At 36.3% G+C, this 27,442-nt stretch overlaps 1 long non-coding RNA gene across 1 annotated transcript in view; it reads right to left on the bottom strand.

The window, feature by feature from the left end:
• Window positions 1-27,442, bottom strand: part of LOC113618217 (uncharacterized) — a 72,616-nt gene that overhangs the window by 31,386 nt on the left and 13,788 nt on the right. Inside the window, exon 2 of the long non-coding RNA XR_003431926.1 lies at window positions 22,946-23,001. This is a non-coding gene — a long non-coding RNA (uncharacterized LOC113618217). The remainder of the gene's footprint in view (window positions 1-22,945; window positions 23,002-27,442) is intronic.

Genomic DNA, 27,442 nt, shown 5'->3' with positions numbered 1-27,442 from the left:
TCATAGAATTTGAATACTGCTCTTTAAAAAAAACTTACAAAAATTATCAAGTCAAGAGATCCAAGAGAGAAGTGATTTTTCTTTCACTGAATATTTTCAAGCAGAATCTGTTGCCTGAAGAGATGCTATAGAGGTTATTCATTAAACATGAGGTAAAAGTTGGATTAATTGACCTCTTAAATTCTTCCTATTGTTTAACTATGTTTCTTTGAAAAAAAATTAAAACAGAAAGGAAGTAAATCATTTTATTCTATATCAAAACTCTAACATATTAAAAATGGGTAGATTAAGACCCAGCCTTGTCCTGATACTTTATTTACAAATGATTAGAGAAAATATAACTGTATATTTTGTCCTGCTTTATTTCTCAAAATTAGTGAATTTTATTCCTTTGGAAAATTTTCCAAGTTGATTAAATTAAATACATTTGTAAAAAAATAATTTGAGGGCTTACTGAAAACCTTGGGTTTTTTGAAAGTGTTACTTCACAATCTCCTCAGGAGCTTCCAGGTATGATCTGAAAATGGCCCCTGGACACAGAAGGCAGGGAGAGACCAAAGAGGGAGACAGACCACTCTAGATTGGTGGCTGGCAGGTTTAACAAGCAAGAGAACTTATGAGGCTGCAAGACAAGTAGATCTCCACGCCAGCCCACCACAGTCTTAAAAGTTTATGTTGAGGCCTTAACCAGGTTCAGTCACATACCCAGTCCAGAGAGTTTCATCACCACATCACTAGCTCAAGGATGCATCCTGGGGGCAGCTCCTGGGAGCAGTAAGCAAGCAGAACATACATTCCAAAAACAGAGGAGGGGGTGAGGAGCTTCCAGGTGCTGGGGTCCAGCTCACATCCGGGTCAAACCAACAGTCACATCCTCTCGATGACCTCCAATAGGAAGTCAAACATTATTTAAGAATTATTTGCTAGATTAAGTGTGCTATAAAAATTACAGAAAATAAAATGTATAACTTACAAAGCTCATTTTTTTTACTTTAATGTTTGTGTTTTAATCTTTTATAGGAGCATTTGCATAGGATATGTACCTTCTTTCGTAAGAGAAAGCATGATACTGATACCTATCCTATAATTCATACTTTTAGAAAGTCTGTGAATCTACCTAATCTCTTTCAGCTCTGTAGTCTTAATAGGTGAAAAAAAAATCATTGGCAAGACTTAATTAAAATATTCAGGCAGCATATAAGCTGGAAAAAATTTAAAGCTAATAAACATTGTTCATTAAATACAAAAATGCAATGTGTAACCCATTGATATATTAGAACTTCCACTGAATAAAAATGACTAGTGTAATTATGGGTAACACTTAAGGATAGTTAATTTTTGTTGGGGTAAACAAAGGGATCGATAGTGAAACTAGAAAGATATTCATCTTCGTAGTTAAGATATTAAAATCATGTGTAACTATAATGCAAAGCTATTGAACATTATATGGGTTAGAGTTAAATAATATATTGGATACAGAATTTAGAAATTGCTTTCTCTTATTCTGATTTTTTCTTAGTCTCATTCTCTCCCTCACTATATTATATACATGCATATAAAACACACACCACAAACACACATAGACAAACACATATACTTTGTGTGTACACACACATACACACACATAAATGAAGAACACAAATGTGTTTGTGTGTGTGTATATGCTAGTTAGCTATACACTTTCTACATTTTCCCAATTTTGGCAGAAGAGATTGAAGTGGCAATCTAGAAAACATATAATGCTTTGGAATTATGTAAAGGGCATTTATAGCCCAGGTAATAGAAGTGCTAGATTGCCTAGGGCCCAATATGAAGGAGGAGAAGTGGTTGTTTGTTGTGAAAGAGACAAGACATATGATGGAGAAGCTGCAACCCGAATTTGGGATTCTAGCAGGAATATGCATGTCTTGTGTCCTGTGACTCTAGAACAGTTAAAATAATGTATTTTCCACTATTTTAGCAGGGTAACCAAGTTTAACGCCTTGAGGGAAAGCCTTCTGTTCACCCATAAAGATGCAAAACTATTCTGTCAGCAATAAAAGTTTGTAAATTTGTTACATATCTATGATATATTCAAAATTAAGGTAGAAGTATCCTTAAATCTACCTATATAAGATTGGTTTTAAAATACTTAAAATGATTAACGCAAGTCCAGAATTGGTTTTTTTGTTTGTTTTTGTAGAGTAGAATTTATTAAATGAATCAAATTTGTGAGGCAAAATAGCTAGGACAACTTCCCACTTCTCTAGAGGGAGGAATAGAATTGAAAACTAAAAGAGATTCTGAAATTTCTCTACCTGGAAATCTTTTAGGAAATCACATTGCCAATCCCTTTAGAGAAAGTCTTAACTATAAGGCAGTATGAGAGAAATTCAGGTCAGGGATTGATATTCATCCTTATAAAGCCTATGGCTAACAGGAATTACTTACTTTCCCCTTCCCACTCCCAGCTTTAGTGAGATATAATTGACAAAATAAAAAATATATATTTGAGTGTTACAATTTGATGCTTTGATTTACATGTACGTTGTAAAATAACCACAATTAAGCTAATTAACATATTCATCACCCAACATAGGTACCAATTTCTTCCTTCTTTCTGCCCTCCCTCCATCCCTCCCTCCCTCCCTTCTTTTTTTGCGGTGATAAGAACACTTAAGATCTTAGCAAATTTCAATGATACAGTACTGTATTGTTAACTGTAGCCACATTGCTGTATGTTAGATCTCCAGACTTTTTCATCTTGCATAACTGAAACTTTGACGAAAGGCCAGGATTTGGAATGCCTAAAGGTAGCAGGATTTCAGCCAACCGATTTTAGTGAGACTTGAGGTATTATAATCTCACTTGCACAGTTTCCTCCCAATCCACGTGAGCATTGGCACGAGATAGTCTTACTTTGTGAGGATTAGGTCAGAGAATGCAAATTAAGCTCTTAAGTGCAATGAATGTCAGGCACATAGTGAATTCCGTAATAAGTGTTTGCTATGGATGGGGTGGTGACAGTGATGATAAAGATAATAGTGCTGCTGTCACACACAAGGGGAGGTTCTACCAACCAAGGGACTAAGGTGCTAATGAATTGCATTGCTGTCCTCTACTTTATCAGGACAGAATTCCCATGTGGACCAAACTGTCGTATAAGTTTTGTATGGCCTAAATGATAACTGCCCACCTTCACGTGAGTGAGTTATTGTCAAATGCCCTGGAAGAGCAAGATCAAATGTATTTGGGAGAAATGGGATGAAATTTTTTGTTGGGTAATAACCCTCCTTCTAAGTTTGCCAGCTTTGACCTTTCCACACTTCAAGCATTATGCCCCATTACAACATTTTTTATCTCTCATTTTAGGATAGTCCTTTAAACACCTAATCAAATCCCCTTTTCTCAGTGTTTAAGTCACTTTTTTATTCTCTTTGCAGAATCCCTGAGAATTGCTGGACAACCTACTTGATCAAATAGTATTTCCAATACTTGTAGTTGCTCATGAGGTGAACCCTTGGTAATCTATTCAGGATAAATAACTTGTTTCCCTCTAATGTTTCTGTACAGATATTTATTTCACAAAAAATAATCCTTTTGATCAATTTTTGTGGTTTTTCTCCTTGATCTCTAAATACTTTTCTTAAAAATGGTCTTCCCATTAGGTCTTTTATCTATAGCATCCAACACAATGCCACGCATGTAGTGATGCTCCCTGGATGACAGTTGAAGGAAAGTAGGCAGAAAAGAATAAAGGAGGGAAGGAAGGAAGGTGACAGGAGGGTATAAGTGTTTGCTTGTGTTGTGTAGCTTAAAGGATTTTGAGAAGAACCGCTTTTAAAATACATCTTCTCTAAAATATCTGAAATTTCGTCACTAAAATTTGTTTCTGAATATTGTATATTGGTCTTTTCACATACATCTAGAATGAGTCCTTAACACCTGAGTGAGAATTAGTTCAGGGGAATATTTTGTTTTTCCTCTTATAGGAAAGACTATAATAGTGTCAGAATACCTGTTTGTAGAATGACTATGATCTTGATGTCATTTATAAACATGGGAATTATGTCAACATAAAAGTGAAGTTAGGTTGGTTCATATGTGACCAATTCTAGGCAAAGAGCTGGTGTAGCAATACTTAGAAACTTCTGCAGGAAAAGAAAAATCCATTAGCTTGGATATTACACAGATAGGGGTCCTTTTGGCTATATTTTAAGACAATGGAAAATGAGCTCTTACACTGGAGATTCCTCTCCAGAAAGCTGAACCCATACTTTAACCAGCTTTCCCCTTTTGGTAGTTTGTTCATCCTCCTGTCCAGAGCACCACTTGCATTTGCATTGGCTCTGCACCTGTAAGCCAGCATTTCTACTTTATTGTTTTGTGTGAATTTTTAATGTCCTTGAAGCAGCCTCCAAACATGCTCAGTGCCTGCCTAGCTGTCCAAGTTATCTCTGGAGGTACCAATTATGGTTTTGGTTAGAGCCTCTGGTTACCAAGTAGATTAAAATTTGAATGATCTCCCAACACTATTTTTCCGGTACTTTAGTAACAGTAACCCTGTAACTTTAGCATGATTTTGAAAATCATGCATTTTGGGGGAACTACATATATTGGACTATAGTAGAAATTGTATTAAACATTACCAAGGTGTTAGTAGGGGACTCTGGGATGTTGTTTGGAGGAGAATAAATGGAAGGAAAAGGCACTGAAGTTAGAGACACAAATAAAGCAGGCCTTCTCAAATTTTAAATGCATTGGAATCAGCCCAGGATCTTGTTAAAATGCAGATTCTGATTCACTATGTCTGAGTAGGATCCTAGATCTTGCCTTTCTAACAAGCTCCAGGTGATTCTTGCTGCTGGTCTGGGGATGACAATTTAAGTAGCAAGAGTCTGAAGGACAGATAGCAATTTGAAGAGGCACCATCTAGCACCGGGCCAGTATGGAGCATATATATTTTTTCAGGTTATGATGTGTTTTCCTGACTCACAGACAAACCAGGATCATGACTAAAAGCTTCAGTTTGAAACTAATCAAGAGTAAAAAAAAAAAAAAAAAGGTTCGACCAACATCCATGTTCCTTTTACTTTTCTCAAACATGCACTTAGATAGCTAGGTTTATCAACTGGCTGTTAAAATATTAATACTCAGAAAGAGGTTCTTTTATCTTGTTTTAGAAACAGCTTAAATTATAACCTCCAACTGTCTCCTGGGCTAATGAAAGAGGCAGGAAAGATAACCAGGTCCAATCACTTTTATTGACTAAACAAAGTGAGTTCCCTGCATTACTTTTAGTTCTTGACATTTCACTTGTCTGGATTCACAATAACTGTGATGTGATTTCAATGACCTTCAGTACTACTAAAGGATGCCAGGGTATATTATAAGTTTGGGCTAGCATTTCAAAAATAAATAGGGACTATAGAAGCTTAAAAATAAATTTCTTCTGTAAATTAACAATTTTGAAACCATATAAAATGTAGATAGATAATGCTTAGATATATGATTGCAGTGAAAAAGATCTACTCTTGACAAAAGACAATAATAATTTAAAAAAAAGATTTTTAGTTATCATTTGTTGTGTTGCTTTACATAAGCTATCTTACCCAGCTCTCATGAAAATCTGTCAGATGTTATTAGCCTCATTTCACAGAGAAAGGAACAACGGCTTGGAGAAGGGAACTAATTTAATGTCACACAGCTAGTGAGTGACATGCCAAGATTCAAACCTAGATTTGCTTGGGTCCAAAATTCGTGCTCTTAATCACTAAGCTCTCAATCCATTTGGAGCCACTAAAACTTAGGTAGACATTATGTCTGATTTACATGTTATGACAAACAAAAAGAGCATGAAATTCTCTTTGGCATGGGTCCCTTCTTCTCTGGCAGTTACCAAAAGTCATTTTTGGAAATAAGTGGTGTGTAAATTTTAAATAAATAAAAATTTAAAATGTCCTCTACTCACCTCAAAGACTTTTAAAGTATATTCTATTATTTTGGAGGAGTGAGTGAGCCCATTAGCCCATGAACCCCTGCTGTACTTTGTGTCTCTGTTCTGTTGACTGTTGAAAAGCACCTGAAGAAATAAGATTCCCAGGGTTTGTAATAGCTGGTACTATAGTTGGTTCTTCTGCAGTCTTTCTTTGATTTGATTCACCTCATGCACTACTGGTAAATTAAAACATACTATAAGTATGATGTGGAGGTTATGTTGGTTCATGCACAATTATGTCCAGCCTGTTACTGTTTTGAAGCAATCAGTGGCAAGCTTCTCAAAATTAAACAGACCACTTTTGCAATACATAAAGAGCTTAAAAAAAAAAAAGCAGAAAATCTCCAAAGTGCCTTCCTGTAGAGCAAAAAGTGGCTGTTTATTTTCTTCAAGAATTGCTAGGCTTTCCACTATGTTCAGCTGTCTGGGGAAATACAGATGTGGAGACATTTCACCATGAATTAAAATAATGTAGTAAAAGAAGAATTCTGATGAAAAGTCTTTTAAAGTCTTTAAATTTAAAGACTTTAAAAGTCTTTAAATTCTGATGAAAAGAATTCTATGAAAAGTCTTATCTGAAGGCATAAGTGTATGCCTTCTAGGATCTATATCTGGAAGAAGGAAGCACAGGTAAAACATTGCAAAGAGTTTTCTGACAGTGATGCTAGTAGAGATTTAACTTTACTAGGATCCTTTATTAGGAGTATTACTGTTTATGTTAGTGCTCTGGTCACAAAGTTCCAGTATAGACCCAGTTCTGTTTTTCCACGAGTCTTGTTACTTTTAGTGCTCAATTTTGCAAAATGTGAGATTGTTCAAGACAAGCCTGTATTATATGAAACTAGGTTGAAGCAAAGTATGAACAGTTCTCACAAGTGCATCATTTTTCTTTTTCTAGTAGGTACATGAAAAAAATTTTTTTAACATCTTTATTGCAGTGTAATTGCTTTACAATGGTGTGTTAGTTTCTGCTTTATAACAAAGTGAATCAGCTATACACTTACATATATCCCCATATCTCCTCACTCTTGCGTCTCCCTCCCACCCTCCCTATCCCACCCCTCTAGGTGGTCACAAAGCACCGGGCTGATCTCCCTGTTCTATGTGGCTGCTTCCCACTAGCTAGCTATTTTACATTTGGTAGTGTATATATATCCATGGCACTCTCTCACTTTGTCCCAGCTTACCTCCCTGTGTCCTAAAGTCCATTCTCTACATCTGCATCCTTATTCCTGTCCTGCCCCTAGGTTCTTCAGAACCATTTCTTTTTTTTTTTTTTTTTTTTTAGATTCATATATATGTGTTAGCATACGGTATTTGTTTTCCTCTTTCTGGCTTATTTTGCTTTGTATGACAGACAGATTCTGGGTCCATCCACCTCACTAAAAATAACTCAGTTTCATTTCTTTTTATGGCTGAATAATATTCCTCTGTATATATGTGCCACATCTTCTTTATCAATTCACCTGATGATGGACACTAGGCTTGCTTCCATGTCCTGGCTATTGTAAATACAGCTGCAATACACATTGTGGTCCATGACTCTTTTTGAACTACGGTTCTCTCAGGGTATATGCCCAGTAGTGGGATGGCTGGGTCATAAGGTAGTTCTATTTTTAGTTTTTTAAGGAACCTCCATACTGTTCGCCATAGTGGCTGTATCAATTTACATTCCCACCAACAGTGCAAGAGGGCACCCTTTTCTCCACACCCTCTCCAGCATTTATTGTTTGTAGATTTCTTGATGATGGCCATTCTGACTGGTGTGAAGTGATACCTCATTGTAGATTTGATTTCTCTAATGATTAGTGATGTTGAACATACTTTCATGTGTTTGCTGCCAATCTGTATATCTTATTTGTAGAAATGTCTATTTAGGTCTTTTGCCCATTTTTGGATTGGGTCGTCTGTTCTTTTGATACTGAGCTGCATGAGCTGCTTGTAAATTTTTGAGATTAATCCTTTGTCAGTTGTTTCATTTGCAAATATTTTCTTCCATTCGGAAGGTTGTCTTTTTGTTTTGTTTATGGTTTCCTTTGCTGTGCAAAAGCTTCTAAGTTTCATTAGGTCCCATTTGTTTATTTTTATTTCCGTTTCTCTAGGAGGTGGTTCAAAAAGGATCTTGCTGTGATCTTTGTCATAGAGTGTTCTGCCTATGTTTTCCTCTAAGCGTTTTATAGTGTCTGGCCTTACACTTAGGTCTTTAATCCATTTTGAGTTTATTTTTGTGTATGGTGTTAGGGAGTGTTCTAATTTCATTCTTTTACATGCAGCTGTCCAGTTTTCCCAGCACCACTTATTGAAGAGGTTATCTTTTCTCCATTGTATATTCTTGCCTCTTTTTGTCAAAGATAAGGTGACCATATGTGTGTGGGTTTATCTCTGGGCTTTCTGTCCTGTTCCACTGATCTGTATTTCTGTTTTTGTGCCAGTACCATACTGTCTTGATTACTGTAGATTTGTAGTATAGTCTGAAGTCACAGAGCCTGATTCCTCCAGCTCCGTTTTTCTGTCTCAAGATGGCTTTGGCTATTCAGGGTCTTCTGTATTCCATACAAATTGTGAAATTTTTTGTTGTAGTTCTGTGAAAAATGCCATTGGTAGTTTGATAGGGATTGCATTGAATCTCTAGATTGCTTGGGTAGTATAGTCATTTCCACAACGTTGATTCTTCCAATCCAAGAGCGTTGTATATCTCTCCATCTCTTTGTATCATCTTTAATTTCTTTCATCACTGTCTTATAGTTTTCTTCATACAGGTCTTTGGTCTCCTTAGGTAGGTTTATTCCTAGGTATTTTATTCTTTTTGTTGCAATGGTAAATGGGAGTGTTTCCTTAATTTCTCTTTCAGATATTTCAATATCATTGTAAAGGAATGTAAGAGATTTCTGTGCATTAATTTTGTATCCTGCTACTCTACCAAATTCATTGACTAGCTCTAGTAGTTTTCTGGTAGCATCTTTAGGATTCTCTATGTATAGTATCATGTCATCTGCAAACAGTGACAGCTTTACTTCTTCTTTTCCAATTTGTATTCCTTTTATTTCTTTTCCTTCCTTGCTGTGGCTAGAACTTCCAAAATAATGTTGAATAATAGTGGTGAGAGTGGACATCCTTGTCTTGTTCCTGATCTTAGAGGAAATGTTTTCACTTTTTCACCATTGAGAATGAGGTTGGCTCTGGGTTTGTCATATATGGCCTTTATTATGTCGAGGTAAGTTCCTTCTATGCCTGCTTTCTGGAGGGCTTTTATCATAAACGGGTGTTGAATTTTGTTGAAATCTTTTTCTGCATCTATTGAGATGATCATATGGTTATTCACCTTCTGTTTGTTAATATGGTGTGTCACATTGATTGATTTGTGTATATTGAAGAATCCTTACATTCTTGGGATAAACCCCACTTGATCATGGTCTATGATCCTTTTAATGTGCTGCTGGATTATGTTTGCTAGTATTTTGTTGAGGATTTTTGCATCTATGTTCATCAGTGATATTGGCCTGTAGTTTTCTTTCTTTGTGACATCTTTGTCTGGTTTTGGTATCAGGGTGATGGTGGCCGCGTGTAACGAGTTTGGGAATGTTCCTCCCACTGCTTTATTTTGTAAGAGTTTGAGAAGGATTCGTGTTAGTTCTTCTCTAAATGTTTGTTAGAATTCACCTGTGAAGCCATCTGGTCCTGAGCTTTACTTTGTTGGAAGATTTTTAATCACAGTTTCAATTTCAGTTCTTGTGATTGGTCTGTTTATATTTTCATTTTCTTCCTGGTTCAGTCTTGGAAGGTTGTGTATTTCTAAGAATTTGTCTATTTCTTCCAGTTTGTCCGTTTTATTGGCATATACTTGCTTATAGTAATCTCTCATGATCCTTTGTATCTCTGTAGTGTCAGTTGTTACTTTTCTGTTTTCATTTCTAATTCTATTGATTTGAGTCTTCTCCCTTTTTTTCTTGATGAGTCTGGCTAATGGTTTATCAATTTTGTTTATCTTCTCAAAGAACCAGCTTTTAGTTTTATTGATCTTTGCTATTGTTTCCTTCATTTCTTTTTCATTTACTTCTGATCTCATCTTTATGATTTCTTTCCTTCTGCTGACTTTGGGGTTTTCTTGTTCTTCTTTCTCTAATTGCTTTAGGTGTAAGGTTAGGTTGTTTATTTGAGATTTTTCCTCTTTCTTGAGGTAGGATTGTATTGCTATAAACTTCCTTCTTAAAACTGTTTTTGCTGCATCCCATAGGTTTTGGGTCGTTGTGTTTTCATTGTCATTTGTTTCTAGGTATTTTTTGATTTCCTCTTTGATTTCTTCAGTGATCTCTTGGTTATTTTGTAGTGTATTGTTTAGCCTCCATGTGTTTGTATCTTTTACAGCTTTTTTCCTGTAATTGATATCTAGTCTCATAGTGTTGTGGTCAGAAAAGATACTTGATATGATTTCAGTATTCTTAAATTTACCAAAGTTTGGTTTGTGACCCAAGATGTGATCTATCATGGAGAATGTTCCATGAACACTTGAGGAGAAAGTGTATTCTATTGTTTTTGGATGGAATGTCCTATAAATATCAACTAAGTCCATCTTGTTCAGTGTATCATTTAAAGCTTTTGTTTCCTCATTTATTTTCATTTTGGATGATCTGTCCATTGGTGAAAGTGGGGTGTTAAAGTCCCCTACTATTATTGTGTTAATGTCCATTTCCCCTTTTATGCTTGTTAGCATTTGCTTTGTGTATTGAGGTGCTCCTATGTTGGGTGCATAAATACTTACAATTGTTATATTTTCTTCTTGGATTGATCCCTTGATCATTATGTCGTGTCCTTCTTTGTCTCTTGTAAAAGTCTTTAGTTTAAAGTCAATTTTGTCTGATATGAGAATTGCTGCTCTAGGTTTGTTTTGATTTCCATTTGCATGGAATATTTTTTCCATCCCCTCACTTTCGGTCTGTATGTGTCCCTAGGTCTGAAGTGGGTCTCTTGTAGTTAGCATATATATGGGTCTTGTTTTTGTATCCATTCAGCCCGTCTGTGTCTTTTGGTTGGAGCATTTAATCCATTTTCATTTAAGATAATTATCGAAATGAATGTTCCTATTACCATTTTCTTAATTGTTTTGGGTTTGTTATTGTAGGTCTTTTCCTTCTCTTGTGTTTCCTGCCTAGAGAAGTTTCTTTAGCATTTGTTGTAAAGCTGGTTTGGTGGTGCTGAATTCTCTTAGTTTTTGCTTGTCTGTAAAGGTTTTAATTTCTCTGTCAAATCTGAATGAGATGCTTGCTGTATAGAGTAATCTTGGTTGTAAGTTTTTCCGTTTCATCACTTTAAGTATGTCCTGCCACTGCCTTCTGGCTTTAAGAGTTTCTGCTGAGAGTTCAGCTGTTAACCTTATGGGAATTCCCTTGTATGTTATTTGTTGTTTTTCCCTTGCTGCTTTTATTGTTTTTTCTTTGTATTTAATTTTTGGTAGTTTGATTAATGTGTCTTGCCATGTTTCTCCTTGGATTTATCCTGTATGGGACTCTATGTGCTTCCTGGACTTGATTGACTATTTCCTCTCCCATATTAGGGATGTTTTCAACTATTATCTCTTGAAATATTTTCTCAGTCCCTTTCTTTTTCTCTTCTTCTTCTTGGACCGCTGTAATTTGAATGCTGGTGCATTTAATGTTGTCCCAGAAGTTTCTGAGTCTGTCCTCAATTCTTTTCATTCTTTTTTCTTTATTCTGCTCTGCAGTACTTATTTCCACTATTTTGTCTTCCAGGTCACTTATCCGTTCTTCTGCCTCACTTATTCTGCTATTGATTCCTTCTAGAGAATTTTTAACTTCATTTATTGTGTTCATCATTGTTTGTTTGCTCTGTAGTTCTTCTAGGTCCTTTTTAAATGTTTCTTGTATTTTCTCCATTCTATTTCCAAGATTTTGGATCATCTTTACTATCATTACTCTGAATTCTTTTTCAGGTAGATTGCCTATTTCCTCTTCATTTGTTTGGTCTGGTGGGTTTTTACCTTGCTCCTTCATCTGCTGTGTGTTTCTCTGTCTTCTCATTTTGCTTAACTTACTGTGTTTGGGGTCTCCTTTTCTCAGGCTGCAGGTTCTTAGTTCCCATTGTTTTGGTGTCTGCCCCCAGTGGCTAATGTTTGTTCAGTGGGTTGTGTAGGCTTCCTGGTGGAGGGGACTAGTGCCTGTGTTCTGGTGGATGAGGCTGAATCTTGTCTTTCTGGTGGGCAGGACCGAGTCCTGTGGTATATTTTCGTGTGTCTGTGATCTTATTATGATTTAAGGCAGCCTCTCTACTAATGGGTGGGTTTGTGCTCCTATCTTGCTAGTTGTTTGGCATAGGGTGTTCAGCACTGTAACTTGCCCATCATTGAGCAGAGCTGGGTCTTAGCCTTGAGATGGAGATCTCTGAGAGAGCTTTCCCCGTTTGATATTATGTGGAGCCGGCAGGTCTCTGGTGCACCAATGTCCTTAACTTGGCTTTCCCACCTCAGAGGCATAAGCCTGACACCCGGCCAGAGCACCAAGACCCTGTTAGCCACATGCCTCAGAAGAAAAGGAGAAGGAAAGAAAGAAGGAAAGAAAAAAAGAAAAGAAATTATAGTTATTAAAATAAAAAATTTTTAAATTATTAAAAATAAAAATGTATTAGAAAGTAATAAAAAAAAGAAAGAAAGAAGAGAGCAACCAAACCAAAAAACAAATCCACCAATGATAACAAGCACTAAAAACTATACTAAAGAAAGAGAAAAAAACCAGACAGAACCCTAGGACAAATGGTAAAAGCCAATTATAGGGGCTTCCCTGGTGGCACAGTGGTTGAGAGTCCGCCTGCCGATGCAGAGGACACGGGTTTGTGCCCTGGTCTGGGAAGATCCCACATGCCACAGAGCGGCTGGGCCCGTGAGCCATGGCCACTGAGCTTGCGCGTCCAGAGCCTGTGCTCTGCAACAGGAGAGGCCACAACAGTGAGAGGCCCACATACCTCAAAAAAAAAAAAAGCCAACCTATACAGACAAAAATCACACAAAGTCCACCACCTCAATTTTGGGATGATTCATTGTCTATTCAGGTGTTCCACAGATGCAGGGTACATCAAGTTGATTGTGGAGATTTAATCTGCTGCTCCTGAGGCTGCTGGGAGAAATTTCCCTTTCTCTTCTCTGTTTGCACAGCTCCTGGGGTTCAGCTTTGGATTTAGCCCCGCCTCTGCGTGTAGGTCCCCTGAGGTTGTCTGTTCTTTCCTCAGACAGGACAGGGTTAAAGGAGCAACTGATTAGGGGGCTCTAGCTCACTCAGGCCGGGGAGTGCAGGGGTGGATATGGAATGCAGGGCGAGCCTGCTGCAGCAGAGGCCAGCATGACGTTGCAACAGCCTGAGGCCTGCCATGTGTTCTCCCGGGGAAGTTGTCCCTGGATCACGGGACCCTGGCAGTGGTGGGCTGCACAGGCTCCTGGGAGGGGAGGTGTGGATAGTGACCTGCGCTTGCACACAGGCTTCTTGGTGGCTGCAGTAGCAGCCTTAGCATTTCATGCTCGTCTCTGGGGTCTGTGCTGATAGCCGCGGCATGCGCCCGTCTCTGGAGCTCGTTTACGTGGTGCTCTGAATCTCCTCTCCTCGCTCACCCGAAACAGTAGTCTCTTGCCTCTTAGGCAGGTCCAGACTTTTTCCCGGACTCACTCCCGGCTAGCTGTGGTGCACTAGTCTCCTTCAGGCTGTCTTTATGCAGCCAACCCCAGTCCTCTCCCTGGGATCTGACCTCTGAAGCCCGAGCCTCAGCTCCCAGCCCCCGCCTGCCCCGTCAGGTGAGCAGACAGGCCTCTCGGGCTGGTGAGTGCTGGTCGGCACCGATCCTCTGTGCGGGAATCTCTCCGCTTTGTCCTCTGCACCCCTGTTGCTGTGCTCTCCTCTGTGGCTCCGAAGCTTCCCCCCTCCGCTACCCGCAGTCTCTGCCGCAAAGGGGCTTCTAGAGTGTGGAAACCTTTCCTCCTTCACAGCTCCCTCCCAGAGGTGCAGGTCCCATCACTATTCTTTTGTCTCTGTTTATTCTTTTTTCTTTTGCCCTACCCAGGTACGTGGGGAGTTTCTTGCCTTTTGGGAAGTCTGAGGTCTTCTGCCAGCATTCAGTAGGTGTTCTGTAGGAGTTGTTCCACAGGTAGATGTATTTTTGATGTATTTGTGGGGAGGAAGGTGATCTCCACGTCTTACTCCTCCGCCATCTTGAAGGTCTTTTAAGTGCTTGAAATTTGTTGTGTACGTGACCTAATGCCACTTTTCTATGCAGCAATCAATGGCTTAAGCATTTGTTTGAACATCTTGTGGGCTAAGCCTTGGAAAAATACTTTAAAGGATGACTTTGTAATATGGGACATATAGTATTAATAAACTAACCTTTTACAAAGAACATTCCTGACACCATTACTTTTGACATCAAATTAAAATACATTTAATAATGGATTACTACAGATGGCATTAGTAAGGCTAAATATATGTATGGTTATATTACCTATATATGTATGTATATATTTGTGTATAAATGTATGTGTGTGTGTATATATATATATATAGTAAAAAGGCAGATCCACATAAGAAGGGATTTGCGTAAGAAAAAAATATTTTAAAAATTAGAGTTGTTCATGAATGGATTGGACAGCCTTGTAAGGTAACGAGCTCCCTGTCAGTGGAAATGTTCTAATGGAGATTTGATAAATCTCAATCTGAAACATCACAGCGGTGGCACCTACATTGTGTGGGATATGAGATGAGATAAACAGTTATTTTCCAAAATAATAATAGGTATTATTTCTTGAATATTAACTACATGTTAGGCCCTGCACTAAATTTTTACACCCACTTTCTACCTGAGGAATAGATATTTTTATCCTCAGTAAGTAGATGAAGAAAATGAAGCCTAGAGAGGTTAAGTAACTAGCCCAAAGTGATAAGTATCAGAGCCAGCATTTGAATTCATGTCAGTAGAACTTCAGTTATGCTGTGCTGCTTCCCAACTTAATAATCAGTGCCTTAATAGGGCACTGATTCTACATGCCCTGTGTAATTAAGACCAGTTTTTGAGGTGAGAGATGAGCACTTTATATTTGTTCATCTGTTATAAGAAATTTTAAATAGTTGACATAGTATGGTTAATATTAACTTGCTTTATTTCAAAAGATGCAAAGAATAAGAAAAATTCAACAACTAACGACAATATGAGGGAAACTAGAGAGAGGCATCAAAATTCCTCATAGCAGAATGGAGAATAAATATTGTTGAGTGAATGAGTGACTTTGATATTTTGTCCTAGCTCTTTAAAAATATCCCCAAATAATTCTTATGGTTTCATATTCCAAACAAATTCAAACTGGCCTATAATTTTTGCTCAGATCTCCATCCCTTGCTATGCCACTATCTTGTCCTTCACTTTGGTTTCTGACCTTGACACAGATTATGAAGGTTTATAGATTCCTACATTCTTATATACAATAATTGGCCTTCTTTCATTCTTAGACTCTGCTCTTGACCCTGTATGTTATTTAAAGTTTACCTTTTCATCTCTGGTACTGTGTTGTGGACACTTTGTGACACGTAAGGACTCTGTTAACTTCAGGTAAAAATATTGAGCTATAAGATTAGCTTTGAATAAAAAGTGGTCATCAATGTCAAGTTTATTGCCTAAGGACTGTAACTGATTTTATTACAGTTTGTTCAAAGAATGTGAAGTGTATAAACAATCCAGGAACTTCTTAGGGAATGTAAATATTGTGTCACGTATATATCAATTTTGATGATGAAAATCAGTATTTATGATAAAAAAGGAACAAGGTAGAATTGGAATTTTTCCTAGAATATCTAAGTTGAGCACATGGATTAATTAAATTTACTGCATTATTTAGTGTGAAGCAGTTATATTACTTAATCATATTAACAAAAAAGGAAAAGATAAATTTGCAATTGATATGTTTAAGTGAATAGCCTTCACATTCAGGATTCTGAGATTTTCACCCATAATCATTCAAAACACCTGTCTAGGATATTAAAACTATGTGAACGTAGTGAAGCTCATCAAATATATCACCTGTATTCTCCAGCCTCCTTACACTTAGATGAGACGAAGTATATCTGGTTCTGGTCAGTGCTCTTGGAAGGGAAGTGATTTTGTCACTTCTGGGCTGAGGCAATTAAATGCCTATGTTAGGTTTTGCATCTCTCTTCCCCTGGCATAGGAATCCAAGCATGTCTTCTGGTCCCACTCTTCTCAAACTTTAATGTGCATACAGATCACTTAGGCATCTTGTCAAAAGGCAGATTATCCCTTGGGTCCAAGGTAGAGGCTAAGACTCTGCATTTCTATAAAGTTCCTAATGATATCAGTGATACAGGTCTGCAGAGCACAATTTGAGCAGCAAGACTGTACATAAAACACCTTCAAGATAATAGAACCTTCCCCAGCCAGGGTCCCTGAATGACTGTGTGGAGTAGAGCCTTACACTAGGCATGTAGCATGAGTGTGATATAAATGTTGTATCTGCCACATAGAATATCAAAGACAGTTTCTTTCTGCAGAAACTGACTTCTATGAGTCAGTAGAGGTATAGAAGCCAAGTATAGACATGTAAATGAAAAAATAAGTAATTCCAGTTCATGGGTTCATAAACTGTAACAAATGTATCATGCTAATGCAAGATGTTAATAATAGGGGAAAATGTGTGTGTGGCAGGGTGAGAGACTATATGGAAAATCTCTGTACTTTCCACTCAATTTTTCTGTAACCCTAAAACTGCTCTAAAAAATAGTCCACTTATTAAATTTTTAAAATTAAAACCCATTTTTCCATCTCTCCCCCACTCCAAAAAATAAAAAAAATTAATAAAAGTCAAATGCTAATCAGATAATGGAAGTGAAGAGGAAGAGACAAGTTCAAAGAATGTGGTTTTCTTAGGAAGGCAATAAATTCAGACAATTTAAAGAGCAACATTCAAATTTTCCTGTAGATTAGAATCATTATTCTTAGCTTAATATCTTGTTTTATATATAAAACAAGAGAAATTTGTGTAACTGTCCTTTTATAAGACTAGCTTCCCTCAAAACATTATGAAAATTAAGACAAATAAAAGAAATAAAATTTCAGTTAAAGTTGAAAAGGAGATTACTTTGTTGTGTAAAAGTATATGTAGAAAACATGACTATGGGAACAATTTGGAAATACTTTCATATTTCTGAAAATGCATATTCTAAAAGTTAAGAGCTTCATACTTATAGCAGTAAGTATGCATTCAGGGTATTATGAATTATGAGAGTAATTTATTTTTGAAAATTATTATTATAACAGTGATAGATGTACTTGGAAAAAAGTTATAAAAATGTAGAAAGTATACTTTGAAAACTAAAAGCCTCCTCTACCTTCACATTAATTCCTATTCCCAATTTTATTCTCTAGTTTTTGAAGGTTACACTCCTCTAACACTAAATAATATATTTGTATCTCCATTGATTATTTATCAAAATTAAGGATGAGGAATTTATTATATTTACATTACCTCTCCTTCCCTTCTTCCAAACTTTGTCATTTTTTATATTACTATTTTATTCCTGATTGAATATTTGGAATTTCATATGGTTCAATTTAACCATGAGAGTTGAAGACTCATTTCTATATGAATATATAATTCATATATGTTATCTTTTTTAACTTTAGATTGAATATGGACCATAAACTATTTAAGTTACAGTCTAAACTTGACAATGTATGTTGGTTCCCTATATGTAAAATTAGGAGATTCACACCCCTCATATGTTTCACCTCTTCTTTTTATCCTACACCTCACTGTTTTTTTAACCATGATAATATTTTAACATTGTTCAGATAGATGACATTACCAATCTATTTTATGACTATAACAAAGCCTATGCTATAACTAAATATATTCTGTAGTTTAATTCTAGAACTGAAAATCAAATTAATAGATTTTTTAAATAGAGAAATGCTACCTTTACTCTACAGCATTATCCCCATAAACTATATTACAGCTTGTTTCAAGCATCAGTATAGTTATTATCTCAATTTAGAAATGTAGAAGTTGAAATTTAGAAATGTTAAATAACTTTCTGGTGTTACATAGGTAAGTGGTGGAGCAGAATAAAAACCAAAGCCTATCTCCCTCTAAATTGTATGCTCTTTAACTACTCCATGCACTTAACTATTTACTACTTCAAGAACATGGCTTCTGACACTTTGGTTTGCTTCACTGCTCAACCAGCACAGTACTAAAGTACTGATGATCTCTGAATCCTCTTTCAGTTTTAACAGTGTGTAGCTCTGATTCACTACTTACTGTGGTTAAGAAATAGTTCCTGTTTAAATATTGCTATAGACTAAGCTTGATGCTATGGGACTGAATAGCCCCTTGAAAAGCACAACATCACCACAGTAGGATTTCTTTTTCCTGATGAAACACATAGTCAAAATGTATCACGCTTTTTATAGGCTGTATTTATTGCATGAATATAGCTATAAAATAATTTTTCTTGTTTCTACTTAACTTCCAAATATAAAATCATTTATATTTTCCCCCAAGATGAAGGGTCAGCGATATACTATATATTGAGTATTAAACTTTATAAAAAGGAACATATTAAATCAATGGTCAAACTTTGGACATAATGGACATTTTTGACAATTTTCTATCTTTTAAAACTATCTCCCCTTGATACTTTTTCCATATCATTGAAATTTCAGTGTATATTTCCATTTCAAGATGGAAAACTGAGTAAAATGGCAGTAATAATAAATGAAATGCAATTTTGGTCATAGAGATGGGGGCATGGCATGAGCCAGTTGGGGACTTATCCAATTCCTGAAAGAGTAACAGAAGATAAGACTTTGCCAAATTGTCCATCTTAAAATATATATTTGAATTCTGTGTTCTCTTTATAACATAGTTATGACTGTTTCAATATAAATACACACTTTAAATTACTTTCCATCAGATAGAATTAACAGTCCAAAAGTATGTCATATTATGCTGTGTTTTTTGTCCCAGATCACTCTAGGTACGTTCCAGTTTGAGAAATATATAAATAGAACTAGCATCAAGAACAATTGTTTCACATGCTTAATATTGGTTTACTAAATAATTTTTTAAAGAGTCTATTTCTTAGGATTGCATAGCCTGGCTTTCCTTTCCCTTTCACGTTCCTCAGGGATTCTTTGACAATAGCCTACTCTTTTCCCATGGGCTTCAACAAAGTTGCATTTATAATTTAATTGCCTGCCATCTCACTTTCCAGGGTCTGTTTCCTTTAATATATTTGGTGGAGGAATTTTTTTTTGTCATACATCTGCCCCTTCTTTTTTCTGCCATAGCTAGTGTTTCTGTTCTTGTCTAGTCTCTATGAGTAACTCTGAACTTCACTGCTTTGTTGCTAATTAGCCCCGGGAACTCTAGGCTAGCCGTCTATCATCTTGTAGCATCATGATGCCCTTGGCGGATGCTGTCTAGATTGCTCTCTCATTTACTGCAGTATCCCCACAGTACAACTAACACAGAGGTATAGAGAGTGTAACACATTATGATGAAAATGTAGAAATTCTGGGAGAAATTACAATGTAGTTAAAAGAGCACTCTTTATATTGGATACTAACTATAACTTTTCATCTGGCTAAAATAAATTAAATCCATTAAATCCATGGAAGGGTTTCCTCAGCAGAGCCCTTGTGTTTCTCCCTTCCCAGTTATAACTAGCTCCCTACCTACCTAGCTCTCTGTGCCAAAACAAGAAAAAAATTGTGAGACAGTAGCATTATTTTACATTTTTCTCAAATATTTTCTGTTGTCTGCTTTAATAGAAGGCAGCTGGATTCTCATATCTACTTCTGCTTTCAATCTGTTGCAATATTATACAACATGTGGCCTCTGGAAAACTCCACTGAACACTCACAAGAGAATAAAGACTGAAAACACCAAATAATATATTACTATTATTATGGAAATAGATTGGAACTTGCAGATTCCTAAAAGGGTCTTGGGGATACATGAAGGTTCCCTTGAACAGTTTGAGAACTACTGATAGAGAGCATTTAAAACAGTGCCTGTCACAGAGTGAATCTAATTGTAAGAATTAGCTATTATTATTAACTTTATTTCTAAAGCTAATAGAAGTACCTTAGCTTCTATCAGTCCACATTTTCAGTGCCCCCTGCCTGTATCAATTCTATTTCCTTTGCCTCCCTGGTTTCTCTATTTTAGCCTCTTTCTTTGGCTCTCCTTTTCAGTCTAGCTTTTCAAAATTGGAGACTTTCTTTTGAGCTATTCTTTGTTGGATTTTGGTTGCCCTTTGAATGTTACATCTGTTACATACTCACTCTGGTAAATATGTGTACGAGGCACCTGGCCTTGCACTCCATTATCCTACCCCTGGGTATTCAGACAGGCCTACCTTTCACCTGGTCTTCCACCTAAGGGAGGAAACCCTGACCAAGAAGTAGGTCTAGATACGTCACCTAAATGAAAACTCTGAAGCACAGATTAGGAGCTATAGTGGACCCAGATGAAGACAAGTACTTTGCCCAGGGTTGATATACTGCCTCTATAGTCTGATACAAGGGCTGAGATAGAACCAGGCGGTTAAGAAATGGAGGAGGGAAAGGGAAAATAGGCAAGAAGAAATTGAAATGCTCAATATATTATGGAATAAGAGGAAATGAATAATAATTAATTATTCATGACCTAGGATTAGGCAAAGCTTTCTCTGACATGACACCAAATGCATGATCCATGAAATTAAAAGAATAAATTGAACTCCATAGAAATTAAAACAAACAAACAAACAAAAAAAAAAACGATTGGTCTGCAAAAGATCCTGTTAAGAGTGTGAAAAGGCAAAGAGGATGAAAAGTTGATCGGCAACTGGGGAAAAAAAAATCTGCAAATCACCTATCAGGCAAATTGCTTGCATATGGAATATATAATGAGGTCTACAAGCGCAATAGTAAGAAGACAATTCAATTAGAAAATGGATGAAGTAACTGAACAGACACTTCATCAAAGAAGATATATGGATGGCAGATAAACACATGAAAAGATGTTCAACACTGCTTGCCTTTAGGGAAACAAAAATTAGAATCACTGTGAGCTGTCACTACACACCTGTAAGAACAGGTAAAATAAAAAATACCGATAGTGCCAAATGCTGGCAAAGGCACAGAAAAACTGTATCTCTTGTACATTGCTGGTGAAAACAAAAAAGAGTAAGGTAGTTTCCTAAAAACGTACTATATGACCTAGCACTTTCCTCCCTCCTTCTCCCCTCCCACTTCCTACCTCTTTTCCTTCCCTCCCTCCCTCCTTTCCTTCCCCATCCTCCCTTTCTTTCCTCTCCTCTACTCTCTACTCCCTTCCTTTCTAATCAAGATTCATCCATCAGTCTTGGTTACTCTGTCTTGGGCAGATAGTTATTAAGTAACTCTAATACATACTTAAGTTCTTTTAAATAGGCATATATTCAGCATGTATCAAAAAGAGGTTGGCTTCAAGTAACAGAATTATTTACTCATGTAAACATAAGTCTAAATGGCAGACAACTATTAGTATCAGCAAAAATTCAATGGCTTTAGCTCCATTTCTCTGTAGTCCTTTGGTTGTCCATTAGGTTTCCCTATGGCTTTATCACCATACCCCATGGTGCTAAGAGGAGGAAACAGAGTTGCTTAGATAAACTCTCTAAAGAGTGAGAAAGTACCCTTTCTAGAAGAACTCAGGAAACCTAGCCTTGGGTCTTAATGTTCTAGAACGAGTCACATATCCGTTTCTCAATCAGTGCCTTTGCACAGGAAATTTCCAAGTCTGTACATCCTTAAACCAAACACTTTATCAAGGCCTATGAGATTATCCTGACTGCCTTCAGTGAATCGGAGCTTACCTCTGGACCTGGGAGTCAATCCCTCAAGCTGCATATTTACTAATGGTGGGCAAATTTGATAAGGATGTAGATAAGAAAACCACAATGTCAGTTGTACAACATGTAAATCTTGTGCACATTTTTAGAGGAAGCAAAGCCATTATATCAATCATGTAAACTATATTTTAGAAGATGACAAAAATATTTAACCTTGCCCTACAAGCTGATATTCTATTAAAATACTACATTTGCTTATATCAAGCCAAGAAAAGTCACGTCAGAGAACAAATGTGAAACATTCACCCATTTGTGAATTTTGTAATATCTGTGCTATCCACCAGGTAGCGCTTAATGTTTTTGACAATTGAGATGTCATCTTTATGGTAATACGTATAATATATTTTTGCAGTAAGTACAATTTCTGGCTGAGCTATCCATCTAGAGTCATTATTGACTGATGATAAAAAAAGATTGCTTTGTAATAATAAGGCTCATTGCCTTATTGGTTTCTCTTTTCTTCAGGTCATAATAAATGTGCTTAAAGACATGGGGCCAAATTTTGCGTAGATTTCAGTTCTGGCATAAAGTTTGACAAAAGACTTTTTCCTTTCACTAACTAGCCTTATTTAGTGACCCAGGTCATCCTTGCTTTGTAATTCAATGTCAAGACACAGATTTCCCAGTGGGTAAGGTAACAAATCAAACAAAAGTAGACTTGAGACAGCAATCTGGGTGAACAAACCTGTCTTGACTAGTGGTACCTTCCAGAAGATTAACTACCTGCCTTATCTTTTCAGTCTGTCTACTTTCCCCTGGATTTGGGCCAGTTTGAGTCTTTTAATATTCTCTCTGTCGAGGTGCCTGAGGACTAGTGACAAAAGCTCTGCTCTCTAAAGATCCCTGCAGTAACTGTGCATACGTACATACACAATACATTTTGAGTGAGACTTAATATATTTAGAACAGAAATCTTGGAGTTGCTCCAAGGGAATCATGGAAAGGAAATGGAATCTTTCTCCTTGTGACTGTCAACATTTTCAGCATGGTCACCTCCCTTCCGTGTTAGCATCTGTTTTCACCTTACCTCCTGCTTGTCTCATTTTCCACTCTGTCATTACTTCTTCAGTCAGCCTCTCAACTCTGAAAAGAAAGACCATAAATCTAAATGAATAACATTTTTTTTTTTACAAATTCCAGTATTCTATATTAGTGATTCATTCTATCAGTATTTATTGAGCACTTCTATATGCAAGGCTGGGGAAGGTGTTTTAGAAGATACAAAAACGAGACATAAAATTTCAAAAAGCTTAGCTAGGTATGGCTTATTTCAGGCTGAAAAATAAATGCCATGTGAAAGGAATAGATAAAGCACTACGGCTGCTTAGATGAGTGAGAGTGAACACCTACATGGGGAGATAATGGTATAGAAATACATCCTATATGATCTAGGGCTGGGTTGGGGAAACAACTTCTTGCCCCTAAATATTTTTTCCATCTACTGTTTGATGCTCAATGTGTATTGTGCCACACAATTATCACTCTTTAATTATAGGTTTGATCTTGACTCAACTACTCATTAACACTTAAATCATTCTACCTCAGGGCAAACAACTGGGTGAGTATTACTTAAGCCCACTGTTTTATTCCTTCTCTCTGGCTCTCAGCAAATAAACTCTTGAAACTGCTGCTCCAGTGTGACCCTCTCTGCTTTAGAAATATCTTTAATGGAGTAGTTTCTTCTTCCTTTATGTTCTTATAGCATCCTACATATTTCTCTATTACAGAATATAAAGTATTTTACTATAGTTACCTATTTATACATTTCTCTTCCTTATTAGATGGTGAGTCCTTCAGGCCAGGGACGAGATACTAAACTAGATACTAAAAAATACTATGTACACTATAAAATATAATAGTAATTACTCACAATTGTAAATATCAGAAAAAATTTTAAATTTATTCTTTATACTATATATTGCTAACATATGATTGTAACTAATGGACTTTTATGCCAAAAGATGTTGAAAATATAGAAATAAAAAAGAAGTAAATAAAAAACCACCAATAATTGTATAACAGAGATGATATTATTTACATATAGATACATATCTACCCAAATTTATATGTGAGGACTCTCACATAGACTCCTGTCATCATGCTGTGTATGTGATGTACTACTTTCACTTTTTCTGCTAAAAGCTTTACTGTGATCTTTTTCCAAAGCCACTGAATATTTTTAAAAGATAAAAAGAATCCTAATGAATGCACATTGGTGTACCTCATAGATGTGCCATCGTTTATTTAGACATTTAAGTAGTTTCCAATTTTTCACAGTATTCAAAAATACTTTGATGATCATTTATTAATTAAAATGTGCTAGACATACTGTTAGCTAAGTACTCTTCTAGACACTGAAATTTATGTGCACAGAACTTTGTATACATTTTGATTATTTTTGTAGCATAAATCAACAGAATTAATGTTATAGGCTGAAGGTCATGCTGACATTTTAGGAGGTTGATACTCCTCTAGAAATGTAATAGTTTGTGCTTCCATAGTGATATATAAGCAGCTCCTCTCCTTACTTGGGCAATTTTTTTTCTTTTTTTTTTTTTCAGTACGGGTTAGATTACGGGTTAGTGTTAGGGTATGAGTTAGGATTAGGGTACGGGTTAGGGTACGGTTTAGGGTTAGGGTACGGGATAGGGTTAGGGTACAGTTTAGGGTATGGCTACGGGTTAGGGTTAGGGTATGTGTTAGGGTACGGGTTAGTGTTAGCGTACGGGTTAGGTTTATGGTACGGTTTAGGGTTAGGGTTAGGGAATGGGTAGAGTTTAGGGTACAGGTTAGGGTACAGCTATGAGTTAGGGTTAGGGTAAGGGTTTGGGTTAATGTACGGGAGAGGGTTAGGGTACGTGATAGGGTTAGTGTATAGGTTAGGGTTAGTGTACTTGGGCAATTTTAAGTTAAAATATAATGTTATACTCATTATTTGTGATGGAGGTAGCAATAAGGGTAAGAATTGGGAAAGAATAAAGTAATTTAAGAGTTGGGAAAATAAGACTGTTGTGAAGAGTATTATTTCAAGTTGCAGTTTTATTTGGTTAACCAAAAGTATGAGCACTTTTCTCGAGCTATTTTTGTTTCTTTTTGTCAGATTATTTTTCTTACTTGTTTTTAAAAATGACCAAGATAGAGTTATGTGTCATAATCTCATACTCATGGTTATGTCCCTTTCTCATTATGTTTTTTCTCATTACAAAGTATACTATTAATCATCATGTATAATCCTGATAGTATTTAGAGGGAATTTTAAAATTCAGTTAGAACACTTGCTTCTTCATCTATTTCTCCAAGGCGTTTCTAGGTTCCACCCGTAGTATGGTTCAATAATCAGAAATAGAATCCCCTTCCAAATGAGGTAAAAGATTTAGGTAATTTGCTGCTTAAAAATACAAGGACAAATTTGGCATTGAACCAAATTGAGTTAGGGACTATACCTTCTTTTCCTCATTTTTTTTCTCTCAGTACTGGAAGAGAAACTTGGGAAGCTATACTTAGGGACTAAAAGTTACATGAAAGCCTCTCCTTCAGGGAAGGCTTGAAAGAAACATCCCTTGAAATTTTTCTCTCTCCCTCTTCCTGTATTTTTAGTTAATTCAGGGCTCTGAACCGGGACCAAGGCCTGGGGATTCAGTCATGACTGTGATCACGTTTGTCAAAGGTCTGTCTTGTGTCAATCTCTTCAAAGAACTAGTGTATTTATTTATCCATTGTATTGCTTTTTTACTTGTCAGTACATTAATTTAAGCCTATACCTTTATTTTACTTTTCTTCTTGTTTTGAATTAAATTCTTAGTAAATTTCCTCCATACCTTTTATTTTAAATAATATAAACAGAATTTAAAATTTTTTTCTCTAAGCACGCCCTGGCCATATTCATTAATTTTTATGTATTATATATTATATTATTTTAATTATATTCTAAATTGTCTGTATTTGCCACCAACAGACAACCCAAGAGTTCACCAACCCAAGTTTAGTTCACCAACCCAAGAGTTTAGGGATTTTTTTTTCTTTAAGGTTAGATTTTTAGGTTTCCAATTTGCCTGATGTGTATGTGTTTATGTGCAATTCTGTTAATTGCCTGATGTATTAAATTATTGTCAGAAAATGTGATTATCATAATTTCCAATTGGAATTTGTCAATGTTTTCTTTGTAATCTGTGGTGTGACTAACTTTTAAAAATACTTCTTGGACATTTGAAAATAACTTTTGTTCTTCACTGGTAGGGATCAGGGTTTGGCCTATGATTTGCATATTTAAAAATATTTTTTATTTTTATGTATTTCAGTATTCCATTTCTTGTCAATTGAAGATGTAGACTATTAGGTGTCCATTAGGGCATGCCTTCTATTAATATAAAACAGCTGTAAATCGTTTAATATTTTGGAGTCCTGACTTGTACCTTGTATAAAGATGATGATCTGGGAGGTTTGGGCATTAATTAGGTGGAGTAATTGCTGTGCACACAATGTCCCTGAGAGCTGGCAGAACAGGCAGGTAGGGCAAAGACCACGGAGAGTCCCACAAAAGTATTGCTTTGCTAGGTTGACTCTTTAGTATATTCCAAAAGTGATAGGCCTCATGAGGTAATAAAAGGAATTGGGCCAAAAGTCTGCTCTTGAGGTATCTTCTGATGGAATTTTAATGGAGAATCTTAAAAGAAGTCATTATTTTGTCAAATTTTTGCAGCAAGAAAAGAATTAACATTTTCTATCGCAGTTCTCTCCTCACATTATCTCAAGCTTTCTTCACTATTAGGACTATATATATTTTTAGAAACTCCCAATTTTCTTCCCTATAATTTCCCCACTTTTTTTTGTATCTCACAACTACTCAAATGCCTTTTCTTTCTAGAACCCCAAACCTTCTCATCTCCTACAATTATAATATCCTCTTCCATGTGTTCATTGCCAATTTCTCAAAAGACCACCAGAAAAACCTGATTACACAAAGATGTACTGCAGTAAGGGAAACTATCACTGTCAAAATTTTGGTAATAATGTCTGAAAATGGGGAAATTAGGAAAAGGTATCTGTTGGGATTCAGCACCTGGGATGTGTCCGTGTAAGGTGGATCTGACAAGGAGGGAGACTTATCTGGACTAGACAAAGTGTATGATATAATAGCTTTGGATTGGTGGACAAAATGAGAGTCTCGAAATTAGTCTTGGTGAAAAAGCTGTCTGGTTGGGTCACAGTCTTAACTTCCAGAACAGTGTTTCATATAGGTTACTTTGCTTAGTCTTTCATTCACAGGAATGAAAAAGTATGCCTCTGGCCCTAGTATTGTTTAACCCAGAAATAGGGTATTATGCTGGTTTTAGTTCTCACCACTCCCTATTTAAAATGCCACCACCGGGAATTCCCTTTGGAGGTTTAGTGGTTAGAAGTTAGTGCTTTCACTACTGTGGCCTGGGTTCAATCCCTGGTTGGGGAACTAAGATCCTGCAAGTGTGGCATGGCCAAAAAAATACATAATAAAATAAAATAAAAAGCCACCACCAACTTTCTTTCT

This window comes from Aethalodelphis obliquidens, unplaced genomic scaffold (genome assembly GCF_003676395.1).
Source record: "Aethalodelphis obliquidens isolate GAN/ISIS:26980383/991018 unplaced genomic scaffold, ASM367639v1 scaffold5, whole genome shotgun sequence".
NCBI classification, from domain to species: Eukaryota; Metazoa; Chordata; class Mammalia; order Artiodactyla; family Delphinidae; genus Aethalodelphis; species Aethalodelphis obliquidens.
This window is presented reverse-complemented; position numbering and strand designations above follow the sequence as displayed.